The 24,317-nt window shown below is 34.8% G+C and overlaps 1 long non-coding RNA gene across 1 annotated transcript; it reads left to right on the top strand.

Annotated features, from left to right (window-relative positions):
* Nucleotides 1–325: 325 nt before the first annotated feature.
* On the top strand, nucleotides 326–10,295 carry LOC149802114 (uncharacterized). Its single transcript, XR_016420505.1, has 3 exons — nucleotides 326–454; nucleotides 8,266–8,327; nucleotides 10,225–10,295. It is a non-coding gene; the product is annotated as an uncharacterized LOC149802114 (long non-coding RNA).
* Nucleotides 10,296–24,317: the final 14,022 nt, after the last annotated feature.

Here is a 24,317-nt window from a genome sequence, read left to right on the forward strand (position 1 = left end):
ACTGTAAGATGGTAAAGTGTGGTTCCATGGGACTATTTCTGACCAAGATGGTAAAGAGTGGTTTAATGGGACTCTATTTCTGACTGTACGATGGTAAAGTGTGGTTCTATGAGACTATTTCTGACTGAAAGATGGTAAAGAGTGGTTTAATGGGACTCTATTTCTGACTGTAAGATGGTAAAGTGTCGTTTAATGGGACTCTATTTCTGTAAGATGGTAAGATATGGCATTTAAAGATTTAACACAATCATATATTCACTTCTATGCATTTATTAGCTTTGATTTGAAAGGTTTGTTTATCTCAATATTACATTACATTATATTGCAGGAATGGTTTTCTTCAAGAGGAGAGGAAATTCCTTTTGAACTAAAGAATGCTGATGCTGAATTTACCTGTCCAGGAAAGCAGTTATTTGAAAGTCAAGAACAAAGCAGTAAACTTGTCTCCTATCAGGTATAAAAAGTTGACAGCACAGGAATATAACATAGTTCAGTGTCAAAATGAAACTTGTTGCATTGAAAATTTCCTAATGTACCAAAGCTTAAGAATTTGTATTTTGCACTTACAAAAGTTTCTTGAAGATGGCTTTCCAGTATTACAGTACAGTGGTCCCTCTCTTATACGGCCACCCCTTCTGCACCGGGACAGTGGCCTTATAAGATGGGTTGCCTTTCCAGAGGGGGACTAAATTTTTGGTGAGAAGTATATGTAATGTACATAGTAAGAAAGCTACATACTTCAAAGCTTTTAATATCTTCATTTAATATCTTCGTTTAAAAGTAACATTAATTATGAAAAAGTTCTTCTTGTTATAATAATAGACTTGTTTCAACTGAATATACATTAATAGTTCTTAATCTTGGCCTAAGTGTGATATGCGAGTGTGTGTTGTTGTCATGCACATTGCAAAACCATTCAAAAATGTCATCTAAATATTGGTACATAATTCTCTTTCCATTTGCTCCATTTTCCCACTGCTGCTGAATAACCTCTTTATCGGTTACGACATTGTTTATTCGAGTCTTTTCAACATAAAATTGTTCTGCAAACCCCCTCCCCACCCTACCTGATGTTGTCAAGTAGAATAACCGACTTTCTTCTAAATTAATATGTCTCCATTTATGTGATAACATGTTATGGTAATGATTTATTCGGATGTTGCTAACTGTATGCAATTTAATTATGCAGATGAAGGTTTTGTAGAGTGGATGAAATGCCTTCTTCTTAAAGGAAACGATAAATGTGTTGTCACATGATTTTTCTGTCTTTTTCTGGTACCCTGTTTTGTTCAAGGTTAATTTCTCTGTGTGTTAATGCACAAAAACTATTTTTAGCCTATGCTGACCCTTTTATGATCTTGACAATTATTTCCGGTTGTAATCATCAAAGAGAAGAACTCAGCAGATGTGTGAAGCCCAAAACTCTATCATAACATTGCTGATCTCATTTCCTGTAAACATCGGGTTTTATAGATAATGATATTAATCATAGTGTTACATGTATTTTAGTCCACACTTCTTTCAGTAATGGAAACTTAACATCGGGAGACAAGTATCGACATTAGAGATAATCTGAATACTTAACTTACGGCATGATATGAATTAATTATTGGTTCTGGACAGATTTAAAATAAAATTGGCCGCTTGTGAGGGGAACATTTGACATTTTTTTACTAATATGCTGGTCATGTTAGAGGGGTGACCATTTGTGAGGGTACTTTTGAACAAAAACTCGTTGGTGCCAAGTTATTCTGGCCGTAAGAAGCGGGTGGCCACTGGTCAAGGGGGCTGTTCAAGAGCTTGACTACTGTAGTCTTTCAACTGCAAGGGGACCTGATGTATCAGAAAACATGACTTTCCAGTGTTACAGAAGTCTTTTATCTTAGAGGGGAACTGAGGTATCAGGAAAAGATGGCATTCCAGTGTTACAGAAATCTTTTATGTAAGAGGGGAACTGAGGTATCAAGGAAAGATCGCTTTTCAGTAGTCTTTTAGCTACAATGGGAATGGGAATATCAGGGAAGCTTGCATTCCAGTGTTAAAGAAGTTATTTAACTACAAGGGGACTTGAATATTAGGGATAAATGGCTTTCTGTTGGTCTTGTAGCTACAGAGGGAACTGGAATATCAGGGAAAGATTCCTTTCCTGTGTTACGGTAATATTTGAGCAGCATGGGGAACCTGTGTATCATGAAAAAGATCACTTTACAGTGTTGCAATATTCTTTTAACTACAAGAGGGAACTGGAATATCATGAAAAAGATCACTTTACAGTGTTGCAATATTCTTTTAGCTACAAGAGGAAACTGGAATATCATGAAAAAGATCACTTTACAGTGTTGCAATATTTTTTTAACTACAAGAGGGAACTGGAATATCATGAAAAAGATCACTATACAGTGTTGCAGTAGTCTTTTAGCTACAAGAGGGAACTTGTGTATCATTAAAAAGATTACAGTGTTGCAAGGGTTAGGGTCTTTTAGGTACATGAGGGAATGGGAGTTAAAATGGTTAAAAATAAATGAGAGAATAAATTTTCAGAAAGCAGTTCTGATTTTTAAATGTATCAAAGAAAGTATTCCAGATAGTTATTCCCCAGAACAGCTTTCCTTAAGTCTATGATCAAATTTTAACAACAATTTGGAAGTACCAGAACCTTGTATTGAACAATTCAAATGAAGTCTGTAGTATTCAGGGACAAAAATATGGAACTCACTTCCTGCTCACATTCTATCTTCTGATTCAGTTAGATACTTTAAAAAAATGTAGAGGTAGTATTTTGAACATACATATTAATGAACAAACTAAAAACTATAAATTCAGGTTTGAGTTTATTACTCTTCAAATTTATCAGAAGCTTGTTTTGCATATTTTATATTAGTATGTTTATAAAAGTATGTAATAAAGTCTTGTATATATAAATTCAGTGTGTATGAACATCTCTCAACTTTTGTAACTATTGTTGTTTTATGAAAAAGTATAATACTTATGTAAACTTTACTGCATGCCACATTTTTGCAGAATAGCCTGAAGGTCATTTTCACAACTATTAATGATCACTTATGCCAAGATATACCTTTAGGCTATTCTTGGCATAAGTGATCATTAATAGTTGTGAAAATGAACATTGTTGCTGAAAGTCATTTTCGGAATATAGTTATTGGAGGTATGAAACAAAAATTTATATGTGCAGTTAAATCCTCCTACTGTCATAATGTATTTTTACATATTTATAAATGTACTTTAATAGTTACTTTCATGGGAGAGAAACATTTGGAAGATATATCTTTACATACATTTTTAGATGGCCTCAAGGGAGATTAGTTGTATTTACCTAATTGAGTTACCCTCTTTATATAAAGATATAATAATAATAAAAATAATTATTATTATTATTATTATTATTATTATTATTATTATTATCAGGGAAAGATGACTTTTCAGTGTTACAGTAGTCTTATAGTTGTAAAGACACTTAAATATCAGGGAGAGGTGGCTTTCCAGTGTTTCAATAGTCTTTTAGTTGCTTGGGGAACTGGAATATCAGGATGAGATGGTGTTAGTGTTCCAGTTTTGAAGTAGTCTCTTAGCTACAGGTTTAATGCAGATATCAGGGAAAGATGGATTTCCAGTGTTACAGTGGTCTTTAGTTACATGGGGAACTGGAATATCAGGGAAAGATGGATTTCCAGTGTTACAGTGGTCTTCTAGTTACATGTGGAACTGGAATATCAGGGAAAGATGGATTTCCAGTGTTACAGTGGTCATTTGGATACAAGTGGAATGGGAACATCAGAAAGATGGCTTCCAATGTTACAGTAGACTTTTAGCCGCAAGTTGAACTTGAATGTCAGGGAAATATTGCTCACTAGTGTTACATTAGTTTTTAACTACAAGGAGAACTGGAATATCAGGGAAAGATGACTTTCCAGTGTTCCAGTAGACTTTTAGCTGCAAGAGGAACTGAAATACCAGGGAAAGATTGCTTTCTGGTATTACAGTAGCCCTTTAGCTGCATGGGGAACTGAAATACCAGGGAAAGATTGCTTTCTGGTGTTACAGTAGACTTTTAGCAACAGGTGTAACTGGAAGATCATTGAAAGATGGATTTCCAGTGTTATGGTTAGACAATTGCATAGCTGCCAACCCTCACGAATTTGGCGTGAATTTCACGACTTTTTAAGTGGTTCACAGATTCGCGCTGCAAGCCAAAAATTCACGAATTCTCCAATTCTCAATTATCTTAAATCTTTAATAAAATAACCGATTTCCTGTTAAGCGCTAGTTGTGATATTCGCAGTTGCCGAAATGGTCCAGTACTGCTGGTTGCAATATTAGTAGAGCTACAGCCAATTAATACAGTTGGCCCAGTAGCAAGCATTTTAGCCTATTTTAATCTATATGTATAGGAGTACTTTTACAAATGCTTTTGAGAGAAACTGGAGCCTAACCAGAATTTTGTTCCGCTCATGCATCACCAACACTGATTTGAGTTACCGTTCAACATCGCATGTAAGATCTTGAAATGTTTTCACCACTAAGGAAAAAGAAATGTATTGCTCAAAAAGTGAAGTTTAGTTTGGAATATATCAAAAATTGGCCATGCATTCTGCCATTAAACATTGATATACATCATGCTTTTTGCACACAGTGTGCCACAAATTGTTGTGTTGGGCATGGTGGCAGAGACGATGTGAGGAAGCACATCGATTGCAAAAAACACGTAGGAGTTGGGAAAATTAAGAATTCACAGATTTCAGCTCTGGAATATTTTAAGCCATTGGCGGAAGACCTGCAAGCTACCAACACTGAAGCATTATTTGTGAGTTTTCTTGTTGAACACAATCTACCTTTATCAGCTGGAGATGATGCTAAACATTTATTCTGACAAATGTTCCCGGACTCGAAAATCGCTTCCAAATTTTCCTGTAGAAGAACCAAAAGTGCTGCAGCTCCTGTGCATTCCTCACAGCAGCAGTGACAGTGAAAAAGTACTTTCTCTAGTGAGGAAAAATAAGACAGACTTTAGGGCCTCCTTAGCTGCAGAAAATTTGTCAGCAATTTTAGTCACCAAGATCAACCAGCAGGCAAGAAATCTGAACTATTTTGAAAACAAATTTACGATTAAGCAATTGAGGAAGTTCAAGTCTGCCACAGTATCATGTCTTGATAAATAACCACAAGAACAAGTGAAGTTTATGAATACCATAATAAATAGAAATTCAGATATATTTCTGCATATATGTAGTGTTTTAGTTTTATATTGCGATCTTGATATAGTGTAGTATTGACGATCAGAGTAGATGGAGTTATTGTCATGGTATTTTTCACTAATTCATGTCCAAATTCATGACTTTTTATCCCTATTTTCACTAATTGTGAGCCTGGAAGGTTGGCAGCTATGCAATTGGCCTGCAAGGGGAACTGGAATATCAGGGGAAAATGACTTTCCAGTGTTACAGTAGACTTTTAGCTGCAAGGGGAACTGGAGTATTTGGAAATAAAATATCAAAGTAAAACAACACTCTACGTGAGAAAACCACTGTTTCTTTAATTAATATATATACTTGATATAGTCTGCACAGAAAGCCACAAGGAAGGCACTTGAGATTTTTTTTATCTCACTTTATGAAATTCCTGATGACATAATGGTCTGCTTAATTTTAATGAAAAAAATGAAACTTGTGCTGACATTCTTACAACATTGACGTTTTGTACTAATGTTTCGCTATTGTATTTTTATTTCTGACCCCAGAACCAGGAATGTGAGAGAACAAACCAAACTATCCATTACCTTTGTGCAAAAGTAGGGATTTCATACCAGTGCATGTTTTTGCATGGTTGTATGAATTTCTGTCACGTAATTATTTGGTAGCTGGTAGGAAAAAATATTGCTACAGTTGTAAGAGCTAAACATCATGGGGAAGGACCCATGCTTATACTGTATAGCATCTGAGTGGGAAAAGATGGCATTCTTCAGACCTTGAGTTTTTACTTAAATAAATTTAAAGCTTTAAAGGTAAACAAACTCCTGAATAGATATACAGACTAAATGGGAATATGTACCAAAACTTTATTGAATTCCGCTGAGCAGTTTTAAAGATACAGCTGATTAGTTCAGACATTTGCATTGACAGCAAGTCTATGAAAGTAGCTATGATGGATTCAGTTGTGACATCACTTAGTCGCATCCAGTCTATCAGCTAATGTTGACAGCAAGTCTATGAAAGTAGCTATGATGGATTCAGTTGTGACATCACTTAGTCGCATCCAGTCTATTAGCTAATGTTGACAGCAAGTCTATGAAAGTAGCTATGATGGATTCAGTTGTGACATCACTTAGTCGCATCCAGTCTATTAGCTGATGTTGACAGCAAGTCTATGAAAGTAGCTATGATGGATTCAGTTGTGACATCACTTAGTTGCATCCAGTCTATCAGTTAATGTTGACAGCAAGTCTATGAAAGTAGCTATGATGGATTCAGTTGTGACATCACTTAGTCGCATCCAGTCTATTAGCTAATGTTGATAGCAAGTCTATGAAAGTAGCTATGATGGATTCAGTTGTGACATCACTTGGTCGCATCCAGTCTATTAGCTGATGTTGACAGCAAGTCTATGAAAGTAGCTATGATGGATTCAGTTGTGACATCACTTAGTGGCATCCAGTCTATTAGCTGATGTTGACAGCAAGTCTATGAAAGTAGCTATGATGGATTCAGTTGTAACATCACTTGGTCGCATCCAGTCTGTCAGCTGATGTATTTGTCTTCTGATTCACCATTGCCCTAGAATTGATTTTGAAACATTTTAACAAATCACACTTAACAGTGATATTAGACGATATAGTAAGTAATGAAGATGAATTTAGGTTTTTGATATTTATGAAGATCCATTTTATGCAGCCGTTGAATCTGTGCCTACTCCCAAAACCTACTTTTTTCCATGTCAAGATAACTGTAAATTATTCATGTCATGAACTCAGAATTTTATCAGATACGCCTGTTTACTACAGTAGCCCCATCGTATTATGACATCCTTTCCACAACAGAAAAGTGGCCTTTTAAGTGGGGTGACCTTTTTAGAGGTGGATTGCAGAGTTGTAAGTAATAATTACATAAAGAACATGAATGGCATAGCTGATTTTTAAATATTTAATATTTTCATTTAAAAATCACAGGCATATTATTGAATCAACATGATAAAACTTCTGACAATTTTCATTCACTTGAGTTTTAATTAAATTAAAATTATTAATTGTTGTGCAAAATCCCCATGTCAATAAAATCAGGACACAAATATCAGACAGCAGCTCATTGTCCATCCATTCAATTTTCCCACTGTTGCAAGGTGTATAACTGATGTTTATATGAATCTTTCTGACATCAGACTTCTCTCCCTCTTTTTATTTAGTTGAATTAGTTTTACTTTTCCATCTAAATTTGAGTGTCCGATGCTGTTTTTCACTTTCTGCAACAGTTTGTTCCTTTATTGGCAGATTGTAAATATGTAGTTATTTAATACATGAAATGCACATTGTTTACAAAGAATGTGAGATTGCCACATGATCAAACAATTTATTTGTCTGGTACACTTTCTGATACATATTTTAATCTACGATAGAGGAACCACAGTGATTACATGATGGCATCTGCTGTGATGCTTATTTGAGCTAAACAGTGATGTGAATCTCAGCAGTTAGCTTTTGTCATCATAATTATTGGCAGTAATAATATCCAGTAATTACCTAAAGGACATAACCTAAGGAACACACTGCGGGAAGGATATTTGGATTGTTTATCAGTCTGTGTGGATTAAAGCTATATATTGTACCAACATGTTACAACAAAGGTCAATGTAATAAATTTATGAATCAACAAATATTTGTAAGATTTCTGTCTGTAAACTCCATGATGTGGTCACTCATGAGGGGGTAAATTTGACAATTGTTGCATGAACATGCCTTGTCCTTGGCAGCATTAGAGGGTTGTCTGTTCTAGAGAGGTAGTTTTAAACACAAACTTATCAGTGCCAATAGATTATGGCTGTATAACATGTGTGGAGAACAATTAACACTAAGATGCAAAACATTAGTAAATACTGAATTATCTGTGCAGTTTTGCATGTAATAAAATTGGTTAGACACAGTTTGCTTTCCTCTGAGTCTAAGGCCAGTGGCATATTTGAACATGGAATCAACAAGTAATAAATCTGATCCAGAAGTAGTCTTACTTAGAGGAACATTTTATCTTTATTTCTTTCCAGGGAAAAGTTACAGAGATTGTTGACAGAGCTGTCGGAATCTTTGAACTAGATAACAGAGTAAGGTAATTGACATAGGTATCGGCGCGGTATAGACACACCCACATTTGATAATGCAGCAAGTTGTACTAATGTATGCACTGAAGTGTGGGTCAAACCTCCATGATGACTTACTGTGGTTGGCAAAGAATTTTTGAAATATTATATATTTACTTTGCTTGGCAGTGACTCAATGTTGGGCAAAATGCTTCTGAAATATGATTACATTGTTTTGCAATGACTCAGATCTTTTTGCAATATATTTACATTGTTTGGCAATGACTCAGATCTCTTTGTAATATATTTCCATTGTTTGGCAATGACTCAGATCTCTTTGTAATATCTTAACATTGTTTGGCAATAACTCAGATCTTTTTGTAATACATTTACGTTGTTTGGCAATGACTCAGATCTCTTTGCAATATGATTTACATTGTTTGGCAATGACTCAGATCTCTTTGTAATATGATTTACATTGTTTGGCAATGACTCAGATCTTTTATTCATATATTTACATTGTTTGGTAATGACTCAGATCTTTTTGTAATATGATTTATGTTGTTTGGCAATAACTCAGATCTCTTTGTCATATATTTACAATGTTTGGCAATGATTCAGGTCTCTTTGTCATATATTTACATTGTTTGGCAATGACTCAGATTTCTTTGTAATATTATTTACATTGTTTGGCAATGACTCAGATATTTTTGTAATATGATTTACATTGTTTGGCAATGACTCAGATCTTTTTCTTATATATTTACATTGCTTGGCAATGACTCAGATATCTTTGTGATATATTTACATTGTGTGGCAATGACTTAGATTTCTTTGTAATATCTTAACATTGTTTGGCAATAACTCAGATCTCTTTGTAATATATTTACATTATTTGGCAATAACTCAGATCTTTTTTGTAATATGATTTACATTGTTTGGCAATGACTAAGATATGTTTCTTATATATTTACATTGTTTGGCAATGACTCAGATATCTTTGTAATATATTTACATTGTTTGGCAATGACTGATCTCTTTGTAATATATTTACATTGTTTGGCAATGACTCTGATCTCTTTGTAATATATTTACATTGTTTGGCAATGGCTCAGATCTTTTTGTAATCTGATTTACATTGTTTTGCGATGACTCAGATCTTTTTATAACATGTTTTCATTGTTTGGCAATGATTCAAATCTTTTTTTATATGATTTACATTGCTTGGCAATGCCTCAGATCTCTTTATAATATATTTACATTGTTAGGCGGTGACTCAGATCTCTTTGTAGTATATTTACATTGTTTGGCAATGACTCAGATCTTTTTCTTATATATTTACATTGATTGGCAATGACTCGGATCTCTTTATAATGTGATTTACATTGTTTGGCAATGACTTAGATCTTTTTGTAATATATTTACATTGTTTGGCAATGAACCATCTCTTTGTAATATGATTTTGGTTGTTTGGCAGTGACTCAGATCTCTTTGTAATATGATTAATATTGTTTGGCAATGACTAAGATCTCTTTATAATATATTTACATTGTTTGGCAATGATTCAGATCTTTTTGTAACATATTTTCATTGTTTGGCAATGACTTTTATTGTTTGGCAATGACTCAGATCTCTTTGTAACATAAGCTTTTAAAATTTGAGAAACTCTTGTTTATTAAGCATTATTTAACCCATGTAGCACTGACCTTTTGTTTCATTTCCCTGATGCCAAAATAATTTTTCAGAAAATACACTACACAGTCATGCCTGATCATTGTTGGCCTTATCCAGACTTAAAAACTCTTTTATTCTAAAATTCTAATTGATATATGAATAGAACAATAAAATTATATAAAAGTCGACCCAGTATAGTTTATTTGGTATGCAATATAGACAACAAATCTTGCATACAAGTTTTCTTTTAAGGCTCTATGTGGGAACAGTACCAGCAAGACACAAGTTCAGGCATTTGAGGATTGGGAGTAACATAACGATGCATAATATTCATCACAAGTGTACAAGGAAGGTAATAGATTGTGTTCATGCATCAGAAATTGATTTGCACCATGATTCATTCCAGCAGACCATTCATATAGTATTTGGAGAATCAAGAGTTTGATAAATTGTAGACTCGCGTTATTGGTGTTGGATAATTGAAGTTTTGCTAGCTGTATTTCTGAAATTGGGAGCCAATTTCATAGGCATAATGTATTCCAGTGCATCTTTTTATGATCCTAAAGATCTCAGACTAGATTGTTTCTGTTGCTTAAACAAATTTGTTTAATATATAGTTCTGAATATTTAACACATTTTTTAAAAATTATAAATGTGTGTATGTGTGTGATGATACAATAAGTGTTTATAGAAAATTTTAAATATTGTCAAATGATTTGATATTGGAATCACCAAGGATTATTTAAGTTCTGTCCCATTCATATAAAGTATGAAGAACTACATTTTAAATATCAGTGAATGAATTGAATTAAATTGACATGACATTTCAGTGTCAGATTAACAGTCAAATCTGAGTTGATATCTCCTCACAGAATAGAGATACCATGATTGGTGTAATACATGGAGTTATCCTTGATAAGTGCACACCCTGCTTTTGGCCAAAGCTTGCAAAGAAACATCTGTTACTAAGTATATGTATACCTCATCATCATATGTTCTGAGTATATTTACTACCTCACAAGCCAAATCCTCCCAAGCATTAAAAAAAAATGTTACTAACATCTTTGCATCGTTAAAAGCCTTTGTGCTAAAATGTCAGCTTCTTTGAAAGTTGAATAAAAGTAGTCTCCCCCTGGGTATAGAAATATTGTGCCTCAAGCACTTTAGTTATCAGATACTTCTCTGCTTGTGCTGATGTGCACACTTTTTATGAAGGCCTCGCAAATTCACTTGTGCCTTTCATGGCTGGAGTAAATTATTAGAGTTGACTCACTTTAGGGAAATATTATGCCAGTTTTCTCACTTTGCCTTGCTCCACTTTCATTGCTGAGAAATATTTATCACCTCATATTTTTAAATTTGACATGCCACGATTCAGTCAGAATCATCCTAATTACAAGCACAGTGGTCAGTTGTACTTACAAACCAATTCAGTACATTTTCTTATTACACAGTATAGAAATTTTAGTTAACCTTTCACCCTTAAAGTGCCTGTTGCCACACAAATAAGCCAGTAGACATATCATTGTGCTTGTTGCGACATCTGTCTTTTTCAGGTAGGCAACTGTTTACACTTTTGGGTTCTTCATCTTGATATTAAATTAAATTTGACTGACAAATTGGGCCCTGGAACAAGCGTTATGTCATAATTTGAACCTAGCTTCAAGGAAGTTTTACAAATCTGTTTAAAATACTGACCACCTAGAAAACCCAAAATGACTTCTGTCAGCATTGTTCATCTTCAGATGATTATTTCATTCAGCAAATACTATCTGATGATAGGATGACAGTGATTTTTAAAGTTATGAAGTATATCAGATTATTGGAGCTGGGGAAAGTGTTAATGGAGATACCACTGAGTGATTTTGAACTCGAAAATGGTATTATACATGAGTCTAATGTACATGCTGGATGGACAAAAATAATTGGTCAACATCCCTTTCATCAATATTTCGAAATTTAGAAGAGGCAGAATATGGAGCCTAATTAAAATACAGACAATGTAAAAGTAGAGTGCAATTTTCGTTTCTTTCCAAAACAATTTAGCCCTGTGGGATCATAGCAGCAAAATTGTATGCAAAACGGTAAAGTCCTATACTAAATTTAAGATAAACTGAATAAATATAAATAAGAATAAAAGAATGAAATAAAGATTCATTTGGTTAAAATGCCTCTGCCTGAATAAGCAGACTATGGCAATGATTATGTAACAGTATATATGACATAGTAGTCATTAAAATACACTGCTTCAAGAAAGTGAAAATGTGGCAGAGCTTATGTTAAAGAAATTTTTTATTTGGTAGTAGTAATATCCAAAAGATAGCACCTGTGAGTTGTAGAAAATGGTACGTTTGGTTTCTTTCATAACAACCCCAGTTTTCATTGCCAGGAATGGGCTTATTCTCTTGGGCAACCAATGCTACATCTTACAGCCGCTCCCTTCACTGGACTTTGCATCTCAATGGCATCTACACGACTCAGTCAAGACTCAGAAGACCATCTTCACAACCCAGTCAGGACTCAGAAGACCATCTACATGACTCAGTAAGGACTCAGAAGACCATCTACACGACTTAGGACTTAGAAGACCATCGACACAACTCAGTCAGGACTCAGAAGACCATCTTCACAACTCAGTCAGGACTCAGAAGACCATCTTCACAACTCAGTAAGGACTCAGAAGATCATCTTCACAACTCAGTAAGGACTCAGAAAACCATCTTCACAACTTAGTCAGGACTCAGAAGACCATTGACACAGCTCAGTCAATACTCAGAAGACCATCTACATGACTCAGTCAGGACTCATAAGAGATTATTCAGTTACACTCTGAAAATGAAAAGAGATGGATCTTGACTATTCCTATCAAGCAAAGAAGATAGTGATGACATACTGCACAGGCACTATCTTTCCAGATTTGTGGGACCTTCCCTTCAGCATATAGGAAGTAACTCGAGATTCAGATGGTTTTATAGGGTGTTTTGACTCATAAAGTCATATGGTCCTCCCTGGTATCCCACAAACTTGCATCAGATCACCTCTGCATTATATGCCATCTTGACATATCAGTCCCTAACCCTCCACCTTTATCTGCTACTAAGAGAATCCTCTGTATGATAAATAAAACCAAGCTAATGCATGACAGCCAAGCAAACCTAACAACTTGCTTACCTCCTACAGCAGAACAACTAGATAACTGCCTGCGTTAATTGCTAGACAAGCATGCCCCAACTACCAAGTGCAGAGTATCAATTCAAAAGTGTTCTTCATGGTATAGCAGTGTTAGGGACCAGCTTCACACTGCTAAAAGAGACAGCTGTAAAGCTGGAAGGCTTTGGCTTTCCACCAGACTCACTATTCATAAGCAGATCTATGAAGCCGCTAAGAAGAATGTCACAAATATAGTCCATGCAGCAAAATCAGCCCACTACAGTACTAAGATCATGGAAAGTTCCAGCTGCAAAGAGCTCTTCAACATTCCTAACAAGCTAATGTCAAGGAGCAAATATACACCACTTCCAACTACCTTCTCTCCAGTCTACCATCCGGACCTGTTTGCAGATTTTTTCCATGACAAAGTACAAACCATTAGAGATAAGCTTGACAACAAAATTTCAATAGACTTGTCGTCACCATAAAGTTGGGATACAGAATTTGAGCGGCAACCATTAGCAGCATTTGAACCTGTCTCTATGGATTTCGTACATACAATCATGACGAAGAGTGCACCAAAGTCATGTGAAACTTGATCCAGTTCCAACATCACTGCTGCTTGAGTGTTTAAATCCAGTATTACCTTCACTAACTGATGTTATTAATACCTCTCTCTCATCCAGGGAATCCCCATCATTTTTCAAAACTGCCATTGTAAAGCCTGTGCTGAAGAAACCAACACTAAACCATAACGATTTAAAGAACTACCACCCAGTTTCTAATCTCCTATTCAAATAAAAAAATCTTAGAAATGGTTGTTCTATCCCAGCTTGTATCTCATCTGAATTCAAACAGTCTTTTTTAGCATTGTGCAATCTGCGTATCACCCTTGCCATAGTACTGAAACTACTCTTCTAAAAGTAGTTAATGACATTCTCTCTGCTTTGGATAGTGGAAAGATTACAGTCCTCACCCTCCTTGTGTTTGTCTGCAGCATTTGACACAATAGACCATGATATATTACTTCACCATCTCCAGCATGTATTTGGCATTCATGATACAGCCTTACTGTGGTTCAAGTCCTACTTGGTCAACAGGACACAACTTGTATCTTCAAATGGAATACACTCCAGCCCAGTTAATCTATGTTGTGGTGTTCCACAGGGGTCTGTTCTTGGACCTGTTCTCTTCATTCTGTACACTCAGCCGCTCTCAAGTGTCATAGATTATCATCCAGCGTCTCACCAACTGTACACTAATGACACCCAAATATACAAATCTAGTCACCCAAATGAAGTTGATGCTACCATCCAAGGTGTAGAGAGGTGCATTTCTGATGTGAAATCATGGATGACATGTAACAAGCTGCAGATGAATGATGGTAAAACTGAGGCCATTCTGATCACAACACAAATACTTTCTCATTCACATCCTTTACCTCAAACAATAAATATCAGCAACACCAACATTAAATTCACACAATCAGTACGAAACCTAGGTGTTACTCTGGATAGTACTCTCACATTGCACCAACATGTCATGAACATATGCAAGGCTGCATATCTTGAGCTGATACACATCAGCTCCATTCGCAAATATCTTTCAGTTGATGCCACTAAAACACTTGTGTGTTCATTAGTACTTTCAAGACTGGACTACTGTAACTCAATTCTGTCTGGTTCATCTCAATATCTACTCCAGAAACTTCAAAAAGTTCAAAACACAGCTGCTCGGGTCATACTTAGAGTACCACTTTCAGAGCACACCTCCCTGCTGCTCTGTACCCTACACTGGTTATCCGTTCGATCCTGAATCAAACACAAAATTTGTTCTCTGTGCTACGTTTCACTGACGGACTCCAGTCCAACATACCTATCTGACCTCACCCATGTATACACACCAGCAAGATACTTACGCTCCTCTTCTGACAATCGTATACTCATTATTCCCACTATGAAAACGAAGTCATATGGACAACGTTCTTTTGCATACCAGGGCCCAGCAACTTGGAATGAATTGCCCACTGAACTTAGACACACAGACTTAGTGATCCCATTCAAGAGTGCTCTTAAAACTCACTTATTTTACTGTAAGAACAAACTTAAAAACCTAAAAATGTTTCCTACTTTGAATATTTTCAGCATGTTTTTTGTTTTCTAATTTCATGGTATTTGTTTTTGTAATCATATCATTATATGTGTTTTTTATGTTTTAGGTTTGTCTAATGTTGTAAAACGCTTAGAGTTTCTGAAGATTAGGTGCTATACAAAGTCCTCATTATTATTATTATTATTATTATTATTATTATAAAGTAAGGGCAATTGCTACAAGCTGGGAGCGTCAGTAATGCAAGTAATTAGTTGAAGACAACTAGTCACCTAGCCATATCATTCAATGGCTTCATAATAATTAGGCTCACTCAAAGTTTTGCTTGATTTATAGGAGCAAACATTTTTCTCTATCTTGCACCCATCAATACTTGCTTGAACAAAACATTTCTCATAGACAACATTAAATAATTGATTCAATGTCAACATTTTAAATAAAATTAAATAGAGAGGTTAGAAAAGAAAACTGCTTCAGAATTTCCTAATACCTTATATTCATGGTTAATTAACCTTTATATTATTTCATGTTACCTTTCAGGCTCCAAAGATTAGACTTTACAGCTGCATGAGGAGCTGTGTGAAGGTGACTGAGTTTTCTCCCTTGGTTCACAGTGGTCAGGTGTGTGTGTAAAAGGCAAATATGCTCCATTTGACTTGCTTAATTTATGTCATTAGTTTTATTGCAGAATAATTGCAAAAATAATTAAATAATTTTTAGAGTCTATGTTAAATTTTCTTTAATGATTGCATCATGCAGCAGAAAATATGAACTCACTTCAATATATACTTTAATAAGGTTTAATCTCTTACAGGTGATTCATTCTCCACCATATCTGCAAGACTTATTCTTTTTGTCTGGTGCTTCTTCATCTCTCTTAGACTGGCTCAAAGACACCAGAGACAGTTTGTCAGAAAAATTCCAAGCTGAAGCTGGCAGTAGGTTGGTATATGGAATATTGGCCATGCTCAGTATAAAATGTGCAAGCTCTTGTTTCATCAGAGACTTCATCTAACATGAAAATGATAACATTGTATGTGACAGACTTTGACTTCTTGCTCAAATACATCAACAAATCATAATACTTTAGGAGAACTACTACAACCTAACAAATCCAGCCCTGCCAGATTTAAACTTTTTAGCTGAAAAGCTAAAAGGTATCTGCTCAGCTAGATGGCAGTTAGAGTAATCTCCCCTTGTCAGGATTGGTGGTAAATCATGTGAAATTGTCAGTTACTACTTCAGCTGCTTGTGCCGAGTAGCACACTCTCTGCAGAGAGGCCTCGCAAAATCCATACAAGCAGTTTGGAATTTTTCTACCTCAAAACAATTAGGATGACTTTCATCTTCGAAGAGAAGTATACTCCATCTACAAATTTACAACTTTTATGTTCTCTTATCGAAGACAAAGTTTCTAGCTTTTTAGTTTTATCACTTTGCTGTCTTCACACACTTATGCATAGGTCATGATGGTGTTTCCTCACATTGCCATAACCATATTAATAAATTCAGGTCTGGTGTGTGATATATAAAGCTTATTTAATATTGTTGTATAATTTCTGCTACCTCAGTATAAATAAAGGTAAGTTTTTTATATTACCATGTCTTAGTGTTTTCTTCATAGCTACATTTGTGACGTTTTACTGTTTTTTACCTGTATAGAACTGTTTTTTTGCCTATATAGAACTCTATTAGACCTTTCCTACAGGTAATGTTGTCAAACAATGGTTGTTGTAAGTATCAGTAATGACACTTCATTGCCTTTTTTATGTACAGGTTTTGGATGGATATGTACAGGCAAGTTTTTACTTATGGCCTCCACTTCGTCCTGGTAGATACTATAATAGATGCTTCAAAAAATTGGCCTTTGTTCTGGTAACTTGTTACAAAAAATGATTATTTAGCATCCACTTTGTAAGTATTAATAGTGACACTCTAATTCTCTACCTGTACAGGCCACATGCACCCTTTGACAGGTAGTTATCATAGTGTTGGCAGAAACACTAAGTTCATAAAGTGTGGATTAATATCCTATACCCCAACCCAGCCTCTTGAATGAACAATGGCATACCAGTCAAGATGGCCATGTTCTTTCACTACTGGATGCAATGGACATGACCACAATTGATCATACAGTATCAGCCGCCAAGAAAACGAACTTGCCCAGTTCCACGATTTGCATAGTGCCCAATATGCACTTCCTAGATATGATGATACCCAGTTTATTGCCTCAATACCCATAAAACCATTTATGTAGCAGTCTAACCCACACAGTGCTTCTAGGCACTTTTGTATTATGTCCCGTATATACAGGAGTCCATGGATCAGTGTAGCCTGCATAGTGCCACTGAGCACTTCCTTGGATCAACCTCATCAATCTCAAAACAGAATCACCAGGAATCAAGATATTCCTTCTGCTTAAGTAACCATGGTAGCGGGTGTTTCATCCCAGCCCATAGTTACTGAACCTGCACATCTGGATCTTTTTAAGATTGACCTGCAGGAAAAAACAGTTCTCACAAGTGGTGGAAAATCTCTCATGTGAGGAACAATATTTACCCAATCATAATTGGTGTTAATCCTAGTATCAAGGGGAGATAACTCTAACTGCCCCCCAAGGCAGCAGATAATATTTAACTTATAGCTGAAAAGTTTTAACCTAGGAGGGCTGGATTTACGAGGTAGTATTAGTTCTCCTACAGTATTATGACATGCTATGTATTATCCAAGAAACATTTTACTAGAAAACAATTGCTGTTTCTGCATTTTTGTGATTATGTAGGAATAAAGGAATGTTTATGATCAGATATGGAAATGTTATTTAAGAATATGTAAAACATTTATTTGCCCCTTGAGGGAAGAATGTAGAGATAAATTCATAATACTCGAGTACCTATATATTTGTTATGTCCTGCCACAAATGTGTAAGGGGCATACAGTGTTAGCGTTGTCTGTAAAGCAATCTGTATATTCATGCATCCTTATTATCTGTCCAGACAACCAGATATATGAACGCCAGCATTACACCTTGGTTAAGTTTTGTGTTCATGTTAGCTTCTCAGGCATTGTAAGTCTCAAATGTTCTGCAAAATCTTATGCAGATGTGTTTTGGTGAATACCACACATCAACTAAAATATGTCACTAGACCTAATTTTCAAATGCCATCAACTTTGGTTGATTTTTTTCAATTTGGCACTTATCCAATGATCTCAGGCAAAAGTTTGCATTGGAATTGATACTTATGCTATGATACAGACACTGTTAACTGTAGCAGCAGAGATAAATGTATAAACAGGAAAGCACAAATAACAATGAGCAAATAATTGTATGAACATTGATAATTACAAACTGTAAATTTGTTTTGTTCTCCACAATGAATGTGCAGTGGCATATAGTGTTACCCTTGTACATCCTTTCCTAAGTCTATCAATTCAGCTGTCAGTGTGTCACATATTCATGAGGTTTTGAGTTTGTTTTAGTTTATCAGGCATAGTAAGTCCCAGAACCTTTGTAGATGTGGTTATGGTGAGTACCAGACATATCAACCAAAAATAGGTCACTGACATAATTTTCATGCTTTTTTGTTAGTTTTCTTGGGCATTTGAAGCCATGCTTCTTTGTAGATATGGAGAGTACCAATTAACCACAAATAGGCCACTGACTTAATTTTCATGCTCCAATAGCTTGGGATAAGTTATGCATTTTGATCAATTTCTCAGGCATCTTTTGCTGCTGAGTCATGCAGCTTTATCTTTGGATGCATCGGTCTTTACGACATAACCTCCCAGAATTAGGTCACATAATTTTACTTCCTTGAAAGTTTGAGTTTGCATAAGTTTATCAGGAATTATTGTTCACAGGATCATGCAGCTTGGTATAATGAAAGATGTGTTTGTGTCATCTTAGCAAAATTAGGTGATTGTGATCTTTATTTCATGCTTTAGTAAGTAAATTAAGTTTTGCATTTAGGTCAGTATTCACCATTATTGGCCGCAAGTCTTCCTGTTGAGTAGATAAATATAGACATTGTTTCAAACTTTAGTCACTTAAGTGACCTATATTGCACACTTCAGTGACCGTATTTGTGTCATCATCTCAAGCATTATTTGCCTCAGAGTCATGTTACTAAGTATGTGTTTATGTCTTGTCTACGTTTCACACTAAAGTGATTTTGGTTAAGATTTGCATTTAAATAAATTTTTCTGGTATTATTGATCATAGACACATACAGCTGATCAGTATTTCACACTAAAATGACTTTTGTTAAGTTTTTAATTTATATCAGTTGCTCATACATATTTGACTACATTGTGTCATGGCTTTATGAACTTTAAGTATAAAAAACTTGGCAGGCATAGAACCATAAACACTTAAGTAACTGTGGAGTTGAAAAGCAAAATGACTTGTGGATTTTGAAATAACATACCTTTACCAATTTTAAAGATATCTGGCTGGATTAGGTATCAAAATAAAGGTTAAAAGTTAAATTGTATGACTAATTCACTATCTATTATAACTGTTAAAATAAAGGTGCAAACAAGTAATACATCAGGTAAAATGCACAAGCAGTTATTTATTTACTTTGTTACATGGACAGTATTTTCAAAAACTTCATCTCAATCAAAGATCTTTTCTTGAGCCATCTAACACTCAGGTGGGTCCAGCTCTCATAGAAAACTGAAATAAATCCCTTTGGTTCTTAAAGTTTCGTCCAGAACAAAAACGTGGAGTGCACACTTCCTCTGGTTAAAACCTCAAAGTCCTCTTCATCGTCATCACTGTCACCCACATTCAAATGCCTCTCCAGGTGTTTTCTCTCATTTTCAAGCAACTGTATTAGGTCACAACTGCTAAATATTTTGATGATTCATAATTTGACACTTCATTCTCATCTTGCTTCGAACTCCGCCATTTTTAAATAGAAAGTCACCATTTGCAAAACATGCTCAAAAAGTGCCTTCTTTCCTTGAGATTTCTAGTTGTATTGAAGCTTAACTCACGAGATAATCCAAATATAATATCTACATCACAAGAAGGAAGTTATTAGAGGTATCCCAAAGTTTGTGTAGTCAGATACTATGACTGTAAAGAAGAACACTGCCCCAGACCGGTAAAGCAGTCCTTAGGGTTGACAGACTTACTTCCCCTAGACTGGAAAACTGGGTCATAGTGATGAAAGGGTTAAAATTAACAAATAATTTATTTCTCTTAGTTACATTGAAATTTTAAGAGGAACTTACAATATTGTGAAGTAAATCCTAAATAATCATAAATGTTCTGTCACAAGTCCAAAAGTTTAGAATATTCCAAATGAATTTCAATATTGAATGTGCTGATGTAGCAATAGTCTTGAATGTGGCAATGTACCACTATTCTTGATGCATCACAGTGATATAATCCAGAATGTCTTTGAATGAAATTCACAATAATCCCAAATTAGTGTTTTAGTCCCAAAAGTCAATGAGCACTTTGTAATTGCAATGAATAATTTAAATAAATGACTCCTCTCAAATTTTATCAGAACACAACAGTAAATGACTTCACAGACAGAACATAAAAGAGCAATGAATAATTATGTTTGCCATATCTTTACATACTAATTTTGTTTGACCTAAGACACAATGAGATGCCCATAATATGGGTCACATGTTTCCTTCCGGAACATTCTAAGTTTGTAAATAAGTTTAGGTCTTGAACTCAAATCGAAGCAAACATCATTAAAAAAATGAAAAAATTCAGGTACACAAAACCCTCAGCCAAAACAAGTCAGAAAGGCCAGAACTCTACCCTCAATCACCGACAAAGGTCAAGCACACAATATCAATTAAATATACATAACAACAGTTTTACAGAAGCATAATGTCAGGGCATTCTTGTTCTTTGAAAACATTTTTAAGTTATTCTTGATTGATGTCAATCTTTTTCCTTCATTCTTCATCTTTCTTTCTTTCTTTCTTTCTTTCTTTCTTTCTTTCTTTCTTTTCCCCATGAACATTTATCATAACTGATGAAATCAAACTGAAATGATGTAGTCATTAGAGTTAACCATATTTTTAATACATTAATAATGCATAGTTTTTGGGGGTGGGTGGGTTGTGTTTATAATTCAGTGGCTCAGAAAGAATGTCAGAATTTATACTTCAAATGAATTATCCTTGTCAATATGGGGCTGTAAGGAATCAACCAAAGGCTGAGAGAAACCTGCTCCAGGAATTCCTCTCAGATGAACACCATTGTTGTATTTTATCCTCATATCAGGTACAGCATGACTTTATAATACATAATTGATATTGATATTGAATCATTCATAAGAGCAGAATGTGTGCTAAACCATATAGATATGCTTAGTTAAAGAACATTTTATATCTCACTGAAACATATAAATTTCAGAATGTTTGTACATGAATTATGCAATGTTGATGTACTATAAATGTTATCAAATAATTATATGTTGTGCATTATTTGTGTGTGTGTGTGCATGTGATTTGGATTTTTAATGTAGCTTTAACTATTTTTCAGTTATATAGCTATGTCTGCAGCATGGCAGTTTATTGTGATGTCTAGCACTGGGGCATCATGCTGCAGACATGTAGCATCGTATCCCACCCAGTCACATCCTGACACCAGGCTGACCAATCCTAACACTAACCTCTTAATGCTGAATGCCAAGCAAGGCAGCTGTTAGTACCATGTTTATTAGTCTCTGATATGACTTGGCCGGGATTTGAACCAGTGACTTCCCATGGATGCTCTAACTGCTAGGCCACTGGAGCTGTCCACTTTTTTTAAAGAGATGATAATACTATTGGTGATGAATACATATAAGAAAGATGTTTCCTTTTGTGGGTTTTGCTGATACTTTTAATAAATTATTGGCTATGTCATGTTGAAGTGTGAGCTAAGTGCATTTCCAAAGGATACACTAAGGCAACTGACCAGGATTGAACATGCAGCCCTCGAATTAAGAGTCTCTTGCTCTAACAAGTGTGCTAGTGTGGTTCCCATGGATGATTTTAATATATTCAGTTTATGTTCAGAATTCATTTCACTTTAAGCAATATAGCTAAATGATTTTTTCAGTCAATCTGAATAATATTAAATTATTTTGGAATGTTTGATTGTTGGAAAAATGTTTGTCATATCATATGATCCTCATTGGCAACGAGCTTATTGTATAGCTATTTTATTTTTAGCTTCTTCCGTTCTGTGGTTTTGCTAAGTTCAAGAAATCATGCTGATGAAATTTAAATTTTTTTACAGTCTGAAAAAGAATGTTTGGAGAAAACTTTCCCAACATTGAAGGAAATCTTTAATCCATGTTTGCCTTTGATGGACAACGGGAGTACTTCTGGCTCAGATCTTTATTGGAAATATACCATATCTAAGGAATTAAACACCAGGAAACAGGTATGCGGACATCACATGCATGTTTGTCTTAAAAATTAATATTAATTATCCATGGTATTTTCAGATTGTTTCAGTTATAAATTTGACTGATATCATAAATAGTAATTGATCCAGTCGGTACAGATTGTCAGATGATGCAACTATCACTGAGATTCTTGTGCACACATTAGTATGCATTATTTCAGTCAGAATATGACATTGTGGGATTTGTGCAAAATAGAAACCATTTTCCACAAACAAAGAGGTTTAATACATCAAAATATCGTAGTTAAAATAAACAAGGTGTCTTTTTACCTTTAACCTGATACATATGCTACCCTGTCATCAAAAAAAGTCTGAGCTGCTCAGTAATTATTATTTTTATGAAAATAAAAAGTATTCAACTGAGTGATCTTTTCTGATTGCACTGGTCTTCTTGCTTGGCTAGATTTTCCCACATTTATCCAATCGAATATATGACAAAACTTGGAATGACTGACAATAATCATGTGTTCAATATATCCCATAATATTTCTCTTGAGAAACTTGACCTGCAACAAAAATTTAATAGCCTCAATGAAAATATAAAAAATAAAATGTATTGAGGTATTGACCTTGTTTTCTTACCAATTTGAATTTAACAAAAGTGTACGCCATGATTCCATGTCAGTTGCTTCTAGTCCCTTGATATTTTCTTGACAAACACCATTTTCATTTGTAAAGGTTCAGAGTTTTGCAGAATAGTAGATGCTAAACAATCAAACTTGTTTGTAATCAAAAATTTTAAAAACACCTGAAGACAATAAAAATGATTGCTGAGTTGATGATTAAAACCCACAAAAGATAAGACGAAAGGCAGATGTAGAGTGAAACCTCTGACAAAGATTCCAAAATAATGTAACCAAAGAATAAAAATATTCACATGCTTTCAACATATTGCTTTGAAGCTGAAACTTGGTGAAGACTGTTGACAATAATCACACGTTTTTTTACCAGCTGTTTAACTAAAATGTCATTTCAAAGGCCATTTACTACACATAAAGTTTTATTGTTGAAGTCTAACACTGTTGAAAATTAAAAGATTTTAAAAACAGTTTGAAGAAACTTATATTATTTTCATATGTTCTATCTTCACATTATAGCAGTGGTGGCCAACCTGTTTTGGCTGTGACCCTTAAAAAACAGTTTTTCTGAACCTCATACCATGTTTCCACATTTTGATAAGTTTTGCCAACTTGCAAAAAATTAATCCTAGTGACCCTCCAAACATACTTGTGACCCTAATTTGGGTTGCAAACTATTGCATTACAGAAACAAGTAACAACTAGGAACTGTTCCACCAGTGCAATGACTGGTGCCATGATGCTTGCTGAGTATTTTTGATTATGTATTGTTACACAAATCCTGATGTGTACACAAGATGCTCTAAATTGATTACCTTATTGTAAAGAGCCTAAAGGTGGGATATTTATTTAGGTGTTATAAATAATAAAGAGATAAAGGTGTTCATGGTGGCTAGTCCATCTTTGATTAAAAATTGGCAGATCTTTGTCAGAGGTGAGATAAAAAGAGAAACTGACCAAAACTGATATAAGAATTTTGATATATATGCCTTGTTTAATTGTTATTTTGTTTTTCAAGATGTTTTATGAGGAATTTATAAGGAAAGCTTCTATTTTGTTATGGTCAATGCATGCCA

Source organism: Sinohyriopsis cumingii, chromosome 4 (assembly GCF_028554795.1).
Source record: "Sinohyriopsis cumingii isolate HCF-2022 chromosome 4, ASM2855479v2, whole genome shotgun sequence".
Classification (NCBI taxonomy): Eukaryota; Metazoa; Mollusca; class Bivalvia; order Unionida; family Unionidae; genus Sinohyriopsis; species Sinohyriopsis cumingii.